Raw genomic sequence first — 20,705 nt, forward strand, 5'->3', positions numbered from 1 at the left:
AGTCTGTCTAACCTCTCCCTGTAAGTCAAACCATCAAGTCCCGGTAGCATCCTAGTAAATCTTTTCTGCACTCTTTCTAGTTTAATAATATCCTTTCTATAATAGGGTGACCAGAACTGTACACAGTACTCCAAGTGTGGCCTCACCAATGCCCTGTACAACTTCAACAAGACATCCCAACTCCTGCATTCAATGTTCTGACCAATGAAACCAAGCATGCTGAATGCCTTCTTCACCACCCTATCCACCTGTGACTCCACTTTCAAGGAGCTATGAATCTGTACTCCTAGATCTCTTTGTTCTATAACTCTCCCCAACGCCCTACCATTAACGGAGTAGGTCCTGGCCCGATTCGATCTACCAAAATGCATCACCTCACATTTATCTAAATTAAACTCCATCTGCCATTCATCGGCCCACTGGCCCAATTTATCAAGATCCCGTTGCAATCCTAGATAACCTTCTTCACTGTCCACAATGCCACCAACCTTGGTGTCATCTGCAAACTTACTAACCATGCCTCCTAAATTCTCATCCAAATCATTAATATAAATAACAAATAACAGCGGACCCAGCACCGATCCCTGAGGCACACCGCTGGACACAGGCATCCAGTTTGAAAAACAACCCTCGACAACCACCCTCTGTCTTCTGTCGTCAAGCCAATTTTGTATCCAATTGGCTACCTCACCTTGGATCCCATGAGATTTAACCTTATGTAACAACCTACCATGCGGTACCTTGTCAAATGCTTTGCTGAAGTCCATGTAGACCACGTCTACTGCACAGCCCTCATCTATCTTCTTGGTTACCCCTTCAAAAAACTCAATCAAATTCGTGAGACATGATTTTCCTCTCACAAAACCATGCTGACTGTTCCTAATTAGTCCCTGCCTCTCCAAATGCCTGTAGATTCTGTCCCTCAGAATACCCTCTAACAACTTACCCACTACAGATGTCAGGCTCACTGGTCTGTAGTTCCCAGGCTTTTCCCTGCCGCCCTTCTTAAACAAAGGCACAACATTTGCTACCCTCCAATCTTCAGGCACCTCACCTGTAGCGGTGGATGATTCAAATATCTCTGCTAGGGGACCCGCAATTTCCTCCCTCACCTCCCATAACGTCCTGGGATACATTTCATCAGGTCCCGGAGATTTATCTACCTTGATGCGCGTTAAGACTTCCAGCACCTCCCTCTCTGTAATATGTACACTCCTCAAGACATCACTATTTATTTCCCCAAGTTCCCTAACATCCATGCCTTTCTCAACCGTAAATACCGATGTGAAATATTCATTCAGGATCTCACCCATCTCTTGTGGTTCCGCACATAGATGACCTTGTTGATCCTTAAGAGGCCCTACTCTCTCCCTTGTTACCCTTTTGCCCTTTATGTATTTGTAGAAGCTCTTTGGATTCACCTTTGCCTGATCTGCCAAAGCAATCTCATATCCCCTTTTTGCCCTCCTGATTTCTCTCTTAACTCTACTCCGGCAATCTCTATACTCTTCAAGGGATCCACTTGATCCCAGCTGCCTATGCATGTCATATGCCTCCTTCTTTTAAGTAGATGTGTAGGTCTTTGGGAGAGCAAAATCATTTTGTATGTGCAGATGGCTCAGTGTTGACAAATTCGGATAATGATCATGTGGTGTGGGGAGAGGGGTGAACTTAGTTTCAAGCTGATGTTAGAACTTTTTCAGAAAGAAAGCAAGCATAAAAAAAACTTACATGTTGATATCTCCTGATCACAAACTCAGGATGTCCCAAATCACTTCAAATCCAATTAATTACGTTTGAAGAGAGGTCATTATTAAGTAAGCAAAGGCGGTTGCCAATCTGTGCACAGGGTCCCACAAACAACAGTTGAGAAAGCTAATAGTTCCGATCATAATGTAGTCAGACAGTTGCGTGAACATCCTTAAAATCTCATTTCTTCAATCATCTGTAGTATTATTAGATATCTATGAAGTAAACCCATTCACAAGCTTCCACTATATAATGGCCTCTCAGGTAACAGTTAAAATGGCTTCCTCACTGATTTGGACATTTACAACATAACTAGTACTGTTCTCAAAGACAAGCCTATAAACAACAACCTGCTACTAACAATTTAAATTGCTAAAATGAAGGCCAAGGACATATTGAACCACTGAAATGAAAATAGCAGTGCTTTGGTTTTATGGAATTTTTAAGAGCAACCTTTAACCCCGTTTATCTGGTGGATACCGACTGATCCTGCTGCCTTCCCATGGCTTGCAATTTTAACCTGCTCTTTTGAGCAAGCATGAGGGACGCCCGCCATGAGGCAGCGAGGTTCTTCTTTAAATATGCTCCGATGATGTCATCAGGGTATGACTGCAATTTTAACCCGACACATGCGCAGTAAAGCCGTCGCGGCTTCGCCATCAGGCCTACCTGGTAGGAAGAGGAGCCGGGGCCAGAAGAGGCCCAGAAAGGTGAGTTCATTTTTTGTTGTTGTTTCCTTGTGGGCCAGGAGGAGCAGGAGTTCTCCTCCAGGCCCAACAAAGAAACCTTGGGCCTCCCCTGCCCTGGGCTTCCCTCCCCTTTCCTGACCATGATGTGCTCCTGAACAATGTACCTGATTGCCGGGGACTATTCCTTTGCGTCCCTGGTGGTGGCCTCCTACCACCCGTAATCCTGCTGAGTTCGGGAGGGAGACTGATGGGGCTCGGTCGCAACCCACGCAACTCCCTCTAGGAGTTAAAATCGGCCCTTGAGCCAAATGTAAGGAAAGAAATAGGTAATTTCTTTCTCCTGTCCTCCCCTCTTCATTATCTCTTATGTATCAGGCCACAAACAGAATACATTTTATCAAAAGATGAGATTTAGGAACAAAGGTGCCAAAAGTCTTCTTCACTTGAGTTAACCTTCTTGTTTCTGGAGCTCTTGGCAGAATGCAAAAACGTTTGTGATTTTTTTTTCAGCAAAAGAAACTAGAAGAATTTCTGAGAAATTATTGAACGTATGCACCGCCTCAAAAGGATTAGTCAGTACATTCAGAAACCAAGACATTTCCTCTTGAAACTCTGGAAAGCATTGCATTTGGCAGATTAGCCTGTTGTTATTTATTTGGGAAAATGTCTTGTTTAAATGTCGTGTTCTAACAAAGATACAGTTAATGGAAGATAAGAATAAAAGAACCAAAACAGTTGTACTGGCACAATTTCGTAGATGACTACACAAATGTGTGTTGCGTTCCCATTTTACATATTTTTAGTGATTCCGCAAGCAAAGTGTAAATATTATTTCAAATTTTGAAAAAAGCAGATACTACCGGCGGGATTCTGCTCTCTGGAGCAGTTTAGCAGCAGGGCAGGACTTCCACCCACTCTTCCAACTGTGCTCCAACGCTACCAGTGCCTGGCTGCAATATCTCGGCATTGCTGCAACAGGACAGCCATTGCAACACCAGAAGAGGTGGCAGGGCATTTAAAGGGGAAGAAAAGCCACAAAGATCAAGGGAGCTGCAGCCTTATAGGCCTCAACAGAGACAGGCAAGTGAATGAGGCCTGCTTGGAGAGTGAAGAGAACTTTAATAGGCCCTCCTCCTCCGTCGCCTGAGCTCTGGGCCATTGACACCGCCGCCACTTTCCACTTGGCGGTTCCAGGAATCGGCAGTAACTACGGCAGACTGGAGGGAAATGGGCTGGGGACGCGGGCCCTGCGCCTCCACTGTATTTGCATAGAATGGGTGGGAAAGGGGTGTAGCTACTCAGACTGGCAAAAGGTCGGAAGTGGTGTTCCACAGGGATTACTGCTGGGACCACTGTTGTTCACAATTTACATTCATTGATTTGGACTGGGGACTCCGGTGTACGGTTTCAAAATTTGTGGACGACACCAAATTGGGGGGTATTGTTAATACAAAGGAAGAATGTGACAAAATACAAGAAGACATGAATAAACTTGCAGAATGGGCGTGTAATTGGTAAATGAGTTTCAACATAGATAAGTGTGAGGTGGTCATTTTGGTAGGAAGAATAAGGAGGCCACATACTGCCTGGATAATAAGAGCCTAAATGGGTTAGAGGAGCAAAGGGACCTAGGGATACAGATACACAAATCACTAAAAGTAGCGATCAGGCCATAAAAGGCTATATAAGGCCACAAAAGAAGCAAACCAAGCACTGAGGTTCATTTCCAGAGGGATAGAATTGGAAAGCAGAGAAGTTATGTTAAACCTGTATAGAACCTTGGTTAGACCACTGTTGGAGTACTGTGAGCTTTTCTGGTCTCCATTTTATGAAAAGGATATTGGATAAGGTGCAAAAAAGATTCACAAGGGTGATAACAGAACTGAGAGGATGTACTTATCAGGAAAGGCTGAACAGGCTGGGGCTCTTTTCTCTAGAAAAGAGAAGGCTGAGTGGTGACCTGATAGAGGTCGTTAAGATAGTGAAAGGGTTTGATAGGCTAGATGTAGAGAAAATGTTTCCACTCGTGGGGGAGACCAAAACTAGAGGTCACAAATATAAAATAGTCACTAATAAATCCAATAGGGAATTCAGGAGAAACTTCTTTACCCAAAAAGTGGTAAGAATGTGGAACCCGCAACCACAAGGAGTAGTTGAGGCGAAAAGCTTAGATGCATTTAAGGGGAAGCTAGATAAGTACATGAGGGAGAAAGGAATAGAAGGATATGCTGATAGGGTTAGATGAAGAGGGGTGGGAGGAGGTTCATGTGGAGCATAAAAGCCAGCATAGACCAGTTGGGCCAAATGGCCTGATTCTGTGCTGTAGACTCGATGTATCTTGATGGTGTAACACAATCACTCCTAGCTTCTGTTCTGTTGTTTGCTGGAACATTCTCACTTTTTGTTACATCATTTACTGGACCATTAAAACAATGATATTCACTGAAAGAGATATGACTGTGCATCTTGGATCACCGATGAATAAAGTGCCATCCTTTGCTTGTAAAATATTATACAAAAATTGTTCTCGTATTTATTTTAGAAGACCTTTTATATATATATATATATTTTCAAATATTTTTCAATCTCCACTTACTGACTAATTTGTAGCAGACCCTTATTTACTGCCTACATTGTCAAATAACTAACTAATCCCATCAAATGTTTAGCACAATTCTGCCTTTAATCCTTTGTCTATTTCGCTCAGTAGCTCTCTCTCTCTCTGTGCAATAATTTCAGAGGTACTTCTTTTGGATGGGATGTTACTGAAAGCCCTGTCTGCTTGTTTGAGTGGACATAAAAGTTTCCATGGCTCTATTTAAAGAACAGGGAATTCTCCCAGTTGACAATAATACAATGGTGGGTACACTTGAGAGATGTGGCCAGTTTTTTGAATCATCAAATAACTAATCTAACATAATCAACACGACAGCCGCAGGTCATACTGTGGATCATGTGCCTCTTTATTCTGAGATTTACTTTATAGGTGTTCCCATTCTACTTATTACATATATAGAAGTTAAAACACTGAAACAGGCCATTTGCCCCAACCAGCCTCCATCGGTGTTTACCCTCCTTGCGAGCAAATATTTCTGGTCATATTTACCTACCCTGTTCCCATATTCTTTCAACCCCTTTTCCTTCATCCACCATCTAATCTTGAAAGTTGACAGTTTCTGCCTCAACCATTAACCCAGGAAGTGAATTCCACAGCCTCACAACTCCCTGTATGAAGAAGTTTCTCCTGCCCTCTTCTAAATCTCTTACATTTAATTTCATATCTATAGCACTTTGTTCTTGACCTCTCAACTACTGTAATCGCCTTGGACACTACCTCTAGGTCCTTTAGGTCCCTGGCAGTGGCCTCTTGCTGCATTTGCCTGCTAGCGCCACGTGATTGACGCCAGATTTGGGTGGGAGTCAGGCCTAATGTATTTAAATGAGGCTTAGGAAGTAAAATGGCCCGAGCCTGACATCAGCGAGCCGAGGTGAGTCAGTCGTGAGCCCCGTTGGCCTCACACTTGTCCGACGTCCTGAGTTAAAATCAGGACTTTTGTAATCCAATGCGAGACATGTATTCATGACTTTAACCTTTGAGCATCTGACTCATTCATTAGTAAATGCATTACCTGGTGTTGCTATTACAACACTATTTGGTTCTGGGCATAATGACAGATGGCACTGGTATTTTGTACATGCAAAATGAATTCCAGCTGAAGACATTGGCAGAATGTAATCATATTATTCAGTAAAGTAATAATGCTAGTGTGTAGTGTTCCATGGCTAACTTGTACAGATATCACAATAATGGTAAATATAAGTTAATGTAACAGATAGACAGACTAATTCCAGTCAATATTCTGATATAACATGTGAAAATTATTGAATTAAAATCTTTGTAAATGTCAACTTCATCAGTACATCTATTGTTGATGGAATGAGTTGACAAGGCAATATTGCACATTAGGTAGCCATTTTATTTATAATGATTATATAAATAAAATCTTAGTATTGACTATAGCCCTGATTTTGTTCTTACTCATAAAATGAATGAATGTGTTATAAACCCTTATCTTTGCTAGAATCATGGGATGAAAGAGATCTAAGGTTCCCTCACAGCTTTCAACTGTGGGTTCTAAAATAGGGAATCACGGGTTTATGTCGTGTGAGATGCTTTCCTTGAATTCAATATCCATATCCTATTTTCTTTTTATAATAATCTGTATATTTGGAGTATTTATTAATTTCCCATACATCTTTCCCATTTGCATTCCCAATGGTACCCCAATTTATATTTACTCCTTCAGCCAGAAAAATGGGACATTTAACAGCTTGACCAAAAATGACAAAACTCATCCAGTGAAAAGAGTTGCATTTCAATATCATTGAAAGCTGGGATTTGAACAGAAGAAGCAGCAGCAAAAACAACACCCCAAACCAAGAATGGACACTGGGCCAAAGAAATTGATATTAGGAGAGGTGACCAAAAGCTTAGTCAAAAAGTTGGGTTTTAAGGAGGGTCTTGAAGGTGGAGAGGGTGGTGCACAGCTGAGGAGTTTAGGAAGGGAATTGCAGAGCCTAAGCGACTGAAGGCATGACCACTAATGTTGGGATGAATGGAGGGAGGATACGTGAGGCCAGAGACGGAAGAATGGAGAGCTTGGAGGAGGTTGTAGGGAGGAAGTTACAGAACTAGGGAGAGTGGTTCTATGAAGGAATTTAAACAAAAGGATGAGAATTTTAAATGTGAGGCCTCGGAGGAAAAGGGAGCCAATGTAGATCAGCCAGGATGGGGTGACGGAAGAGCAGGACTTGGTGTGAGATAAGATATGGGCACCAGAGTTTTGAATGAGCTGAAGTTTACAGAGGGTGGAGGCTGGGATGCTGTTGAGGAGAGCATTGAAATAGTCAAGACAGGCGGTGACAATGGCATGGATGATTTTGGCAACAGATGAACGGAGGTAGATGATGAAGTGGGCGATATTACTGAAGTGGAATTAAGCGGTCTTAGTGTAACAGAGAAGATATGGGGTCAGAAGCTCAGCTCAGGGTCATATTTGGACACCGAGGTAGTTAACTGTCGGGTTCAGCCTGAGACAGTGGTGGAGAGGGGGATGGATTTGGTGACTAAGGAACGGAGTTTGTGACAGGAGCCAAACACTATGGCTTCGGTCTTCCCAATGCTTAACTGGAGGAAACTGCAGCTCATCCAAGACAGGATGGCAAACGAGTAGTATGACAGGGACTCATCCACCTGTCCTGCTCCTCTCCCTGGAATTATGCATGGTTTTGTTCTGCAGAAAGTGAGGGTAGTAGTTAGTGAGTGTATGTTGAGAAGGTGAATGTAGACGTGTGGGGCTTGTGCATACCATAGGTGTGTTGAGAGGTGTAGAAGAAGTAAGATGGAATGAGAATGGGAACGTGATGAATGTAAAGCAAAGTGTGTGAAGTGAAGTGAGGATAGAATGGTAGGGGCAGTTGATGATTGCACAAATGGGGTTGCATGTGAGAAGAAAATAGTGCTATATAGTGTGGTGTGAAGAGAGTTTAGTGTGTTTGGAGATGAAAAAGAGAGGTGTTTTAGTGTGCTGATGTGATTGTATGTTGATGGATGTGATAGAGGAGAGGTAATAGTTGAGAGTTGCAGGGGAGGGGGTGAGAAGAGTATTGTGAAATTCTGGTGAGAGTGGTGGAGAAATTAAGAGGTTGTCAAATGTTAATGTGAACTGGGAATTAAAATGACTCGGGCCTCACATCAACATTGTCATGGGCACTTGCTGCCCATCCCCCCACCGATTCTCACCCTGAGTAAAATCAGGGCTATCGTTTTGTTGGTGTAAAGGTGTTTTTCCTTGTGATTGAACTGTATTGTATTGCTGTGTATGTTATGCAATAAATTGGAGCTTACTAATAAGGCTAATGGTCAAGTTTTTATGATACCTTAATCTTTGTCAAGTTCAAATCCTTCATGACACTGATGCTCACTGGCAAAATGAAGCCAATATTACCAGGGTTTCAGGGTGCTCTTGGTATGGTATTGCTACTGATTCTTAGGTGCACACACATGATCAGTAAGGAGGACTGAGTGGGAAACTCATTTGAATCTTCTGGATTTTTCCTGTCTGTTGAGACACAGATCTTTTGAATAAAGGTTGTAAAGCAGTCAACATTGCTTTTCTTAAAACTCATACACTACATACAGGAGTTAAACAAGGAATGTTCTAGTAAACTACAGTTGCTGGTATAATGCTATAGAATATCTAACTTGTATTATGATGCAACCTCAGTTTAAGAGGTGCATCCCCACTTGATTATGATTATGAAGCTAGAAAAATACATGAGAGAGAAAGGAATAGAAGGTTATGCTGAAAGGGTTAGATGAAGAGAGGTGGAAGGGGGCTCGTGTGGAGCATAAACACTGGCATGGACCAGTTGGGCCGAATGGCCTGTTTCCTTGCTGTACATTCTATGTAATTCTATGTATGATGATACCCCAGGCCAATTTCTCCATGTTTTTTTGTACTCCTGGCAATCACCATGGTCAAACTTGTAAAAATGTCTGTCCATGTTACAATTGTCTCCAGTTGAGTTCTATTGCTATGACACTGTAATGTTAAAAAATGCATAATGTTAGATGAGGAGCTATCTGATACATTCTTTGATTTAATAAGAAGCAACAGTTAAAAGCAGATAAGAGATCAGTTAGATAAGCTTCATGAATAAACATGAGCTATTACATGTATTTTAAAGAAGGTTCTTGAAAAAGATGACAATATAACAATATAATTTCAAAAAATATTATAAAACAACTTACAATTTTGTGTTCTAATCTCAGAATATATATTAAACTGGTGATTTCTATCCTCCATTGTCATCCATCCACTCTTTTTAAATACAAACATAATTACCATCTGTTCACCAGTGGATTCCACCCCCCTGTTGTCGACCTGTTATGAAAATGTATTCATACCAGTATCGGAGGTGAACGTAATAAGTGAATATGTTATTTGTGCTCTGTTGCAAAACAACTCAGACTATAGCTGCCTTTCTAATGCATTCCAGATCGTCTCATATTTTTATTTGCAAATTTAGGTCTTATCCAATTAGACAAAAATGTCACTTAGCCACAGAGCAGATTTGCTGCTTGGAGGAGCTAATCACCAACCATTTAAGATTTTGTTCAGCCATACAATTGTTGGAAGGGATGTTTCGCCAACAAGAAAGTATATTTAATTTGGGTATTGTTTATAGCTCCTGCTTCAGAATCTACCATAGAATTAATCTATTCATTTGAAAATTAGAACACCAATGGTAAAAGCTATTAAAGCAGTGATCTTTTAGCTCATTTTTGGTACTATCTTCCTTCTAGATATAAAATTTATTTTATCTGGATTTAAGTTACTTTTGTTCTTTATCTTACATTTTGTTTTCTTTGCTTCATATTTTGTATAAACAGGTACAGTACTTAGCAATGCTGAAGCAGTTTCTCTGTACAAAAAAACAAAATAAATGACATTAAGATATCCCAAATATAGCCAAAATCCATTTAATAGTATGTGAACCCTCATCTTTCTGAAAAAATGACTAATAGGATTAGATCCAGCTGCTAAGTGCATACCTGAACTAACAATTCATGGTGTTTATTCTTATCTTTTTTGCATAATGCCGCCTGCTTAACTGTGTACAAACCTATGGGGCTCGATTTTAAATCAAAAGTCTGGATGCGTTGGGGGCGAGGGGGGGTGTGGTGGGGGAAAGAAAATCGGCTTTTCAAGGAGCAGGCAAAAATCCCGGCTCCAAGACGCCGAAGAACGCGCACGGCCCAGAGCCATCTGGGTACGCGCACCGTTCCCAAACCCAGAAGTCCCATCGGCAATTAAAGCCAGCGGGACGATATTTAAACCAGTAATTCACCTAGTTATTGTCATTAAAAATTAATAAATGTAATTTACAATGAAGGCAAGCGATTTCAACACTGCCTTGGCATTGGGAAGTTGTCAGGTTTCAGCCGGCAGCCATTTGGACATTTAAATCACTGTTTGACAGATGGAGATAAAAGGTGAGTTATTGCAGCAGGGCACTCAGTTCTCTCAGACAAACTTTTGGCTGGGAGATCTTTGCATTTAGACTGAAAATTCTTTATTTCCATTCAGGATTGTTCTGTTTATACAAATTAACAACTTTTCGGACCCCCTCAAACCGATGCCATCAGGATGGGGGTGGGGAGGGCGCGATGGCTGCACTCACGAGTACATCACCAGCCTCGCCAGGCACGTCTTGCAATTCCACCACTTGTAGCTCCACAACACAGTGCTGCATCACAAGCATCTGCACAAGAGCACAGAGGGGAACAACAGAGAGCGAAAATGCAGGAGGCATTACCCTCATCAGAGGGTCTACAGAACGAGGCTCAGCTTCCTGCACTTCTCTGAGGAGCAGTGCGTACGGAGGCTGAGAGTGAGTCGGCAGGTGGTCGCAGACATCTGCAGCCTCCTTCATGCCGAGCTGCTCCTGGTTGGGCCAGGTGGCATCTCATTACCCGTCGCTGTTAAAGTGCCCTCGACCTCTTCACCCCCGGATCATTCCAGGGTGCCATTGGTGACATCGCTGGGGTCTCTCAGTTGTCTGCACACACTGCTTAAGGCAGGTCACCGACGGTTTGTTTTGCAGGAACTAGCAATACGTCAACTTCCCCATGGACGACCTCAGCCAGACGGAGAGGGCAGTGGGATTCCACTCTGTGGCTGGTTTCCCACGTGTACAGGGTGCAATCGATTGCACGCATATAGCAATCCGAGCACCTCCGCACGAGCCAGGACTGTTCATCAACAGAAAGGGATATCACTCCATCAACACTCAGCTCGTTTGCGACCACTGCAAAAGATTTATTCACGTGTGCGCGAGATTGCCTGGCAGCTGCCATAATTTGTTCATTCTGAGGGAATCCAGCATCCCGGACCTCTTCCATGCACCAAACAGCCTTAAGGGCTGGCTCCTCGGGGACAAGGGATACCCCCTGCACATGTGGCTCATGACACCTCTGAGGAACCCCACCAGCGAGCAACAGCATCAATACAACGACAGCCACACACCACCAGGTCTATAATTGAACATGCGATAGGACTGCTGAAGATACGATTTCGGTGCCTCGACCGTTCTAGGGAGCACTTCAATATGCATTAGCGAGAGTGGGTCGCATTATAGTAGTGTGTTGTGGTCTGCACAACATGGCGCAACAGAGAGGGGTACCGATTGATGAGGCCCCATGCCCTCATCCACCATCCACGTCTGCAATCAACACTGAGGAGGAACAGCAGCAGCAGGAGGAGGAGGAGGAGGAGGGCGACAAACTCACAGGCAGAGCAGTGGCTCACCTGGCTGCTCCTGAGGCCAGGGAGTCACTCAAATGTGAATGGTTCTCATAAGATCAGAAAGTGAGAATAGTCCTCACAAGACCTGGAAAGAACAGCGCCAACACCAGCACCCCCCTCCCCACTCCCTGCACAAAACAGTCCTGCAATTACACAAACACCCACTGTAAAGTCACCCACTGGGTGGCATCAAGTCACACCATTCATGATGAAGCACATGAAAGGGCGCTATCACAAAAGGCAGTCAAGAATGGGCAAGATGTGGCAGTAGTGGTGAGAATAATAACATTTAATGTGACTTTAACAAAAAACAAATATAACTAAAAAACATGACAGTCTGTCAGACACCCTGTGCATACCCCTCGTGATCACAAAACCATGGCCTTTCTCTTCCTACTACTTCTACGTGGTGCATCCCCTGTGGCTGCAGCAGAGGTACTGGCAGGTTGCTCATGTCCATGGCCGGACTGCTTAGATGCTTTCAGCCTTCGCCCTCTGGGTTTTGGAGCCCGTGAGGGCCCCGCCAAAGACTGCTCCACCTGCACCTATTCAGGGGCAGACTCAGCCACCTGGAGAGGAGGCAGCATTGCGGGTACTGGTTGAGAGGGGGGCAACGGGTGAGACTTGGGAGTGCTTTGAGTGGCGTCCCCACTTACATGTCCCCTTTCGCCATCATCCCTCTCCTGGACCAGGTCCACATCACTCCTACCACCCTGCTGGAGAACAGTTTGGAGAACATGTATGATGCCTTGGAAGCAGTTGTAAAGTTTCTGTCTGCCTGTTTAAGGTGGCAGAATGTTGTTCACCGTGAGTCCGAACGACTGTTGTCGGGGCCTGAATGGACTCATCTGTGAGCCGTGCTTGAAGCTCAACGGAGGCTAGCCTTCTCTCCATCGCAGACATTTCCACATTTACCTGCGACACTATCTCAGACATTTCAGCATTTACCTGCGACACTATCTCAGACATTTCAGCAGTTATGTGCGACACCGTCTCAGATATTTCCTCCCGTCCCTGTGACACTATCTCAGAGATTCCCTCACATACCTGTGCCACCATTCCACTAATGCAGGAGTTGGACTCCTCCATCCTCTGCGCTATTGTGGAGACTGTATGTGGCACCTGTTCCAGTACCTTGCAAATGTGCTGCTGTCCCTCGATCATTCTCCTTTTAAAGGATGGCCCCTGGGGTTCAGCATCTGCGTCCAGCTGAGCAGAGCCTGGAGAGGAGTGCTCCCACTGACGCAGACTCTCCACAGCTGCCCCTGCCACCAGTGTCTGCTCGTGCTCACTTGTGTGTGGTGACTCACCAGGTGCCAACCCAACTAACTGACTACTAGGACCCACCGAGGTGCGAGTATCTTGGGGATGGCTCACTAAGATGTAACAGTGCGCCCTCAGAGGCCGGGAGCTCCTCTGAGGAATCGTCCTTTCTAGTCACTGCAGTCATTGAACGAGGACATTGTAAGAGGACAGAAGGCAAAATCAAGCATCATCACAGATGTGTCATGTTGCGATGATATACTGAGGTGTTCAACATGCCAATCATTATTAACATCAATTCATGTTGTGTGTGATGAATGTTAAAGTTGTGTCATCAGACATTTGTGGGGTGCCAGTCTGAAGTGGTCAGCCGATGAATGTATTGCTTTGGGTGAGGCTGACCATGAAAGAGATGCATCAGAGGTTGAGCATGAGACAGAAACATCACATTGGATCAGGATTGAGGTGAGTGGTAATGGTGGGGTCACAAATGGGGAGGTGAGGATGTGCTCAGGAAGTGAAGGTAAGTTGAGGAAGAGCCTTAAGTGGGTGTGAGGAGTTATGTGATAGAGTAGTCTTGGCAGTGCAGAATGAGTTGGGGAGTAGGGGGGGTGAGGGGGGGTGATTTGCACCACAGAATGCAGGAGAATCAGTAAGTGTACTCACTTTGCTGACCTAGTTAGGTCATTGAAACACTTCCTGCACTGGACCCAAGTGCGGGATATGTTGCTGCTGGTGACCTCCTCTGCCACCTCGAGCCAGGCCTTCTTGGTTGGAGAGGCAGGGCACTTCTTCCTGACAGCCGGGTAAAATGTTTCCCTCCTCCTCCTCACCCCAGCCAGTAGCACCTCAAGTGAGGAATCGCTGAATCTTGGCGCAGCCTTGTCCCTGTGCTGCTCCAATGGGTTTTCTTGCTCCTTGCTCCAGCAAAATCCATTGGAGCAATGGCCCTTTAAATCTAGACGCTCCAGCTGACAGCCTGTCATGCGAGTGAGCAGTCCACCTGCTGCACAGCTTTCGGACGGCAAACCTGGAAACAAGATTAATGACCACCAATTAATTTGCGATCACGTGGGGAATGATAAGTTTTTATTATTCGCGTTTGCCGTGTGCCCATTGCACCCCCCCCCACCCGAGCCATCCTGCCGCCCTTTTAAAATCGTGCCCATGTAAACCAATTGTTATAATGTCAGAGGTTGTTTGTAATATTTCAAATCTCACAAATGCACAATTACTCATGATTTTGAGATTCACTGCTAGTAACAGCTGCCACCGAGGTAAACAATTCTCCCGCTGATATCAGTGTTGGAAAGGGTAGAATACAGTAATCACGGGCAAGGCAGCAAAGAGTTGTTCTATAAAATGTACAAGCAGTGAATTTTGCCAACTCTACAAAATGCGCTTGTAAAATTTTGCTCACCCAATCCCAAGTTTCCATTTCTACAAATTCAATGCAGCTAAAGCCAGCTATAGGTATTCCTTAACTCATTTAATTTTTTCCCACATAAAAGAAAAGAAAGAACTTGCATTTATATAGTACCTTTCATGACTTCAGGATGTCCCAAAGCACTTTACAGCCAATGAAGTACGTTTGAAGTGTAGTCACTGTTGTAGGGAAACGCAGTAGCCAATTTGCGTACAGCAAATCCCAAAAACAGCAATGACATAATGACCAGATAATCTGTTTTTAGTGATGTTGGTTGAGGAACAAATTTTGGCCAGGGCAGGGATAACTCCCCTACTCTTCTTCTAATAGTGCCATGGGATCTTTTATGTCCATCTGAGAGGGTCTAGGTTTAACATCTCATCCGAAAGACTTCATGTCCAACAGTGCAGCACTCCTCAGTACTGCACTGAAATATTAGCCTAGATTATGTGCTTCAGTCTCCGGAGTGAGACTTGAACCCATGACTTTCTGAGTCAGAGGTGAGAGTTACCACTGAGCCAAGGCTGCCACATAAATTCTGCCTTAGAGGGCCGAACTACAGTATTGTGTTTACATCCCATGCTGTGGGGTCAGAAGAGAAACAAATGAAACTTGTTGCAACCCAGCATGTACAGAGTATTCTTATTTCCAGGATACAGCAGTGGCTGTATTCTGGCCAAACCACCACCAGACTAATGGCAAGCAGCAGACAACTGTAACAAAATCTAGCCCAAGGTCCACTATTATATGTATTAAATAAACATTCCTGCCTGCTTTACCACTGAACAAGTGTATTCTGCAGTATCCTCCAGGTATCAAATAATTCTATCCTTGTTTTCTGTCTGGCAGAAAATTGGATTTTGGGTGGAAAGAGTTATTTTAAGTTAATTTTCCACCAGTCTAAATCTAACACCTTCGGCAAGAAATTGGATCTCGTTTTGCCTTTTTACTGGACGGAAAACGGATACAAAGATGTCCAATTTAGTGGGCCAACCTACCGCGCTCGAATAGCGTCAGAAACACGTCCGACGCCATATTGGTTCGGGCGCTACAGAGGCGTCCCTGGCAGCCACCTAAAACGGGCGTTAAGACCCTTGAATATGCTAAGGCGTCAGGTTTGCCAGGTCTTTATGCAGCCTAACCAGAGATCTTTAAAGGGACTGCTGGAGGCCGCCACCAGAAAGTAATGTTTTAAAAAAAATACTTACATTAAAACCGTGGGCTACTGCCAGCCACTGTTCACACCCCTCCCAATTGCCTCCCGGACTCAGCTTACGTCCTCGGGCTGGCATTTCAGCTGGCCGGTCTTGTTGTGCCCCCCGCGACCAACGAGCTGCCTCTGAAGCAGTGACTGGTGCTTGCAGTTCACCGTTAATAAACAAATGAGGCCGGCGGACCAATTTATCATAGTCCTGCCGCCGGTTCCTTTAGGTTCATGAAGCGTGTGCTGCACCCGGATCATACCCTGATTTGGGGACAATCCAATTTCTAGGCCCTAATGTTTCTCGACACCAAAATTATTTTCTGCCATGTTAAAAACTGCCATAGTAGTTCATTCAATCTTAGAGTCACCATCAATCACTAACTATATTTACCAATGTGTTAAAATTTTGATCTAATCAGTCTAGATTTTTTTCTAAATCATAGATTGTAAGATAAATAATAAACATTTGACAATTAATTGATGTTAGGTTTATTATATAATGATGTTTATAGTTTTCTTCCTATCACAAATATTAGCAGTAAAACAATAAATTTTGCACATATTGCTAAATGCAAACATTTCATAATGTAAATCTTGTCAGTACAAATGCCGCACTATTACTTGTAGTACAATTTACAGACCAACTCTACAAAATGCACTTGTAAAAACAATTTACACATTTGTGAATTGCTACAATCCAGACCAGATGTTATGTGTTATGTTAATGAACTCAGGCTCAAAAGGTAACAGACCACATGGGATAAATTCTTTGAGAAACTCGTCAATAGGCATATTTCATATTGCACTCTCAAGTTAGCTCCAATCTGTTATTTTTACATAAAGTAAACAAGAATATTGTCATGATGAAGAATGCAGCACAAAACACAGAACTGATAGAGTCCTTTGATTCTAAAAAACAGAACATTAAGATATTTTATTAAGAAAACTATTATGAACAAATTAGAAGTTAAACAAAGTTGTATTCACTGCATAGCTTTTACCCTTAAAACACATATAAACATAAGATTTTTTAGGAGCAGGAAAAGGCCAATGGGCACTAGAAACTCATCCCTTTTTGATTGATTACAATCTCACCTACCTGCCTTCTCACCATATCTCGTAGTCCCTTTGTTCTCCAAAAACACATCTAACTGTCTGTTGAACCCTTTGTACAATAATGACTTTTGCTACTGCACTGGTCTACTATCCTTTGTGGGTACCTTTCATTCTCACAGCGTTCTGGTATTTGAACCCTTCGACATAATGATAAACCAGATGTCTCCTTCATAATTCTCATCAACAGGATTTTCAAAATGGCATCCAAAATATTAAATAATAGAACGTAGTACTTTAGTATCAATTTTTGTTGCTTATTTTCTCTCCTCGTCTCCATTGAGCTGCCTTTTACCAACTAAGCCATAGGGGGAGTCACTTATTTAGTTTTTTAATCCAAGACTGAGGTTTTTATCTCAGTGCCTCTGTGTACTCTTGTGGCATAAATATAGATAGAATGCAAGTTCCAAGCTATTTACTGGAAAAGTGATTAAAAATTCTTACACAGTTTCAATAAGGATGTATTAATGATAATCCATGGAATGAGAACATAAAACTCAAAACAATAGTTCTCATTTCAATAGTTACAGTTTTGTTTTGAAAGGAATGAACATTTCATGCAAATCAACCTAATCAATCCTATGGTCATTAACCACTATTTTTTTTTAAATTACTGTTGACCAGTATACTATAATTCATTTTGAAAATGGAAATAGAAAATTGTCTGTATGATAAAACTCAAATTATTCTGCAAAAAATTTAAATTGTAACATTTGTATGGTTTGTGATGCAGTTCACTCCATCTATCAGCCCACGCGTGTTTGCTTCGTTGATTGATAGCTTGATGAGAATAAAGCATTTCTTCGCACCAACTAATGCTGCTTGTAATTTATCTCCTATATAATTATTGCACTGTTAAAATTTATTTGAAACTTTCAAACCTTAATTAGTGAACATCTGAGCTGCTTTCACTTTAAAGTCCAGCTCATGTAGGTCGACATAGCTAATATACAATGACAACATTATGATGTTGACAAACTTTGTGAATAACTTTTCAAATGTTCAGCAGGAAAAGCTAATAAAGGAATAATATGAAATTTGAATCAGCCATGGAAATGGCCTTGTTCAAGTAACCTCCTGACTATTAAATCATGAAATTGTAGTAGTTTTGCAAAGCACTGCAGCTATAAAATGCTAGTGATTTTCACTTGGAGGTAGACGATTTTAATAGGAATCATTGATCAAATTGATGGATTAATCAAGGGACAAATTCTACAGAAATTAGTATTTTTAATATGGAATTCATCCAGTTGCAAGTTCTCTCTCCAAGGCCTCCTATAAATCCCTGACCATGACAGTCAAACATAAACCGAAATCTAACTGAGGGATTTCCATCACTTATACTCCATGTCAAACTTACAATTACAACTTTACCTTCTTAATTATTTTTTTCCTTTGGACTTTTCTACTAGAATCAAATCTTAGGCTAAATAGATCTTCCTGGTAAAGCAGCTTTAATTATTAAAATGGAAAAAAAATGATATTAAAAGGTTAAAGTAATAATAGATATCTGCACCATCTTTAATATTTAATCACAGAAAGTATTATATAAGGCAGTTCCTTGTACCTAAAAGACCTCTCATACCAAGCAAAGAGTTTACTTGTGAAAGACCCTTCAAGATTTTCTCCATCACTTTAATCTCAGACCATCATCTCAGTGGAAATAATTTTCTCACAGGTAATCAGCTCATTTTTAAATATTCCTCCATTATTTCCAGGTCAGCTATGATTTACATTACCAATTCAGCAAATTTTGTCTTTCATTTTCTGTTTTTCACCAAATGATTCATTATTATGTATATTCATAGGCGATGCTTTTTGTCTTAAGAGTTCAGATTCCAATACGTCATACACACAATACATAATGGTGGTTAAAAGCTATAACCTACATTGAAAATACCCAGTGAGCATCATAAAATTCTTTGGACTCATCAGTAACCTATCTGACTAGATCTATTGAGGTAAATGCAAGTTAAATCATCAAACACCTTATACAACTTTGCAGATTCTACTCCTTGGTGAGTATGCCTGCAATCACTGTGAAATATGCATACAAGTGTGATGTGTGCTGGCATATTCAATCTGTGCTGATGGATTGATGTATCCCTAGGGAATGCAAGGAGTGTAGATTATGCTATTCATTTTTTAGATTCCCAGCATTACCAGGTAGCAATAATGGGGCTAATTAGGGTGTCAGGCAAATGACAAAACAAAGCTAATATACTAATCAAGTACAAACTCATTCAAAGGGTGGGAATAGACACTGATTGCTTACATCTGAATGGTGATCTTTGGCCAAAGAGGCTGATGCAGCAGGAATGTTGCCTTTTGAGTTGCACACCAATTGGTGATATAACTTTGTTTAGAATTTGGCTTCAGTTTGAGGACACCTAAACCAACTGAACGTCAATCATGGTGCCACTTTACAGGTGTTGCTGGCCCAATCAGGTCTTTGTAATTAGAGGCAGTGACCTTTTGGAACTGAAGCTCCATGTCAGTGCTTCCCAGGTAATCATTTGTTTGCCTCATGTCCAATATTAACAGCTCAATTTCATTTCTAATTTACTCTAACTTATTCTTGAAATACCTTGGATTGCTAAAGAAACCAGAGGTTAATATTACAAGTACCTTTGTATTTGAAAATCCTTTAAAAATTTGCATATTTACAATATGTATGTGGATCCACAGTAGAACTCTCATTTATATCTTTGTTAACAAAGCAGAGTTGCCTTTGGGTATAATCTCCTCTCTCTGCTATGGAACAGTTACTATTTTACTCCTGATTGCTAGAGATAGGGGCCGATTCACTCCTCTAACTTGGTTTATTTTATCACCGAGTAAGATAATTAAGCTATTACCTTCTCCTATTGAGTTGTCTTTCTATTTTGTTTTATTTTGAATTATAACCAAGTCTGACATCATTTTCATGGTGAATGGGGAATTAGTTTGCATCCGACTGATGTAAGTCAAATTGTTCTGCTGAAAACTACAAAGTCCAAATTAATAACTATAATTCACAATAGAAAAAGTCAAAAGGAAAGCCAAGAGCTTGCTGGATGTTTAACAATCTTAGAAAAAAAAGTAAAACCTTTACATGCTACCATTTATTTTGTAACGGCCTATTTTTGAGAAGTACATAGTAGATTTCCTGCCCCAAACAGAGGGCTTTGTCTTTTAACAAGAATATAATGACCTACCTAGTCACTTTTTTTTTTTGGTTTAAGCCCCTTAAAAAAAGGGGAGGTTTTTTTTAAAACCTCTTTTTAAAAAAAGAGGGGTGGGGTTAGGCACAAAAGTGTCCCTCCACCGATGAAATTGAGTCACACCATGTCATCCTGACTGTTCAATCACTACAACCAATTAAAGAAGAATTTTATTATCCTTGTCAATGATGCACTCCCGTCCCTGCAGTGCCCACTGATAGCAAAAAGCCTCAGGTGTACCGGCAGACACCGCGTGCTCCTTCTCCAGGGCCACCCAGGTGCAGAGACTGCCGCAGCAGAGAGGTAGGCAACCAGACCTAGTCACTCTTAGTTCAATCTGGGATAGGTAGTTCAGATTAACTGGGTTGTTTATATAGACAGACTGTTTATTACCTCATTGTGGAGAAAAATTCAATCCATACTGAAGAGTTGAAAAGTTTTGATCCACAATGGGCAATTTAACAATATTATACATCCCACAACTCAATAATATTGCTAAGTCGCAACAAAACCAAATTAGTTCTTGCCAGGTAAATGTAGTAAAAGTCAATTAAGACCATCAATTCCACTGTACAAAAAAACAAGGTTACTAATTGCACAATAATGCTTACCAGAAACAATTAATATTTCAACTTGCATGCAGTAGCAGTTTGGTAATCACGAACATTTCAGCATGTTTTATAATAG

This window comes from Heptranchias perlo, chromosome 13 (assembly GCF_035084215.1).
Source record: "Heptranchias perlo isolate sHepPer1 chromosome 13, sHepPer1.hap1, whole genome shotgun sequence".
In the NCBI taxonomy this organism is placed as follows: Eukaryota; Metazoa; Chordata; class Chondrichthyes; order Hexanchiformes; family Hexanchidae; genus Heptranchias; species Heptranchias perlo.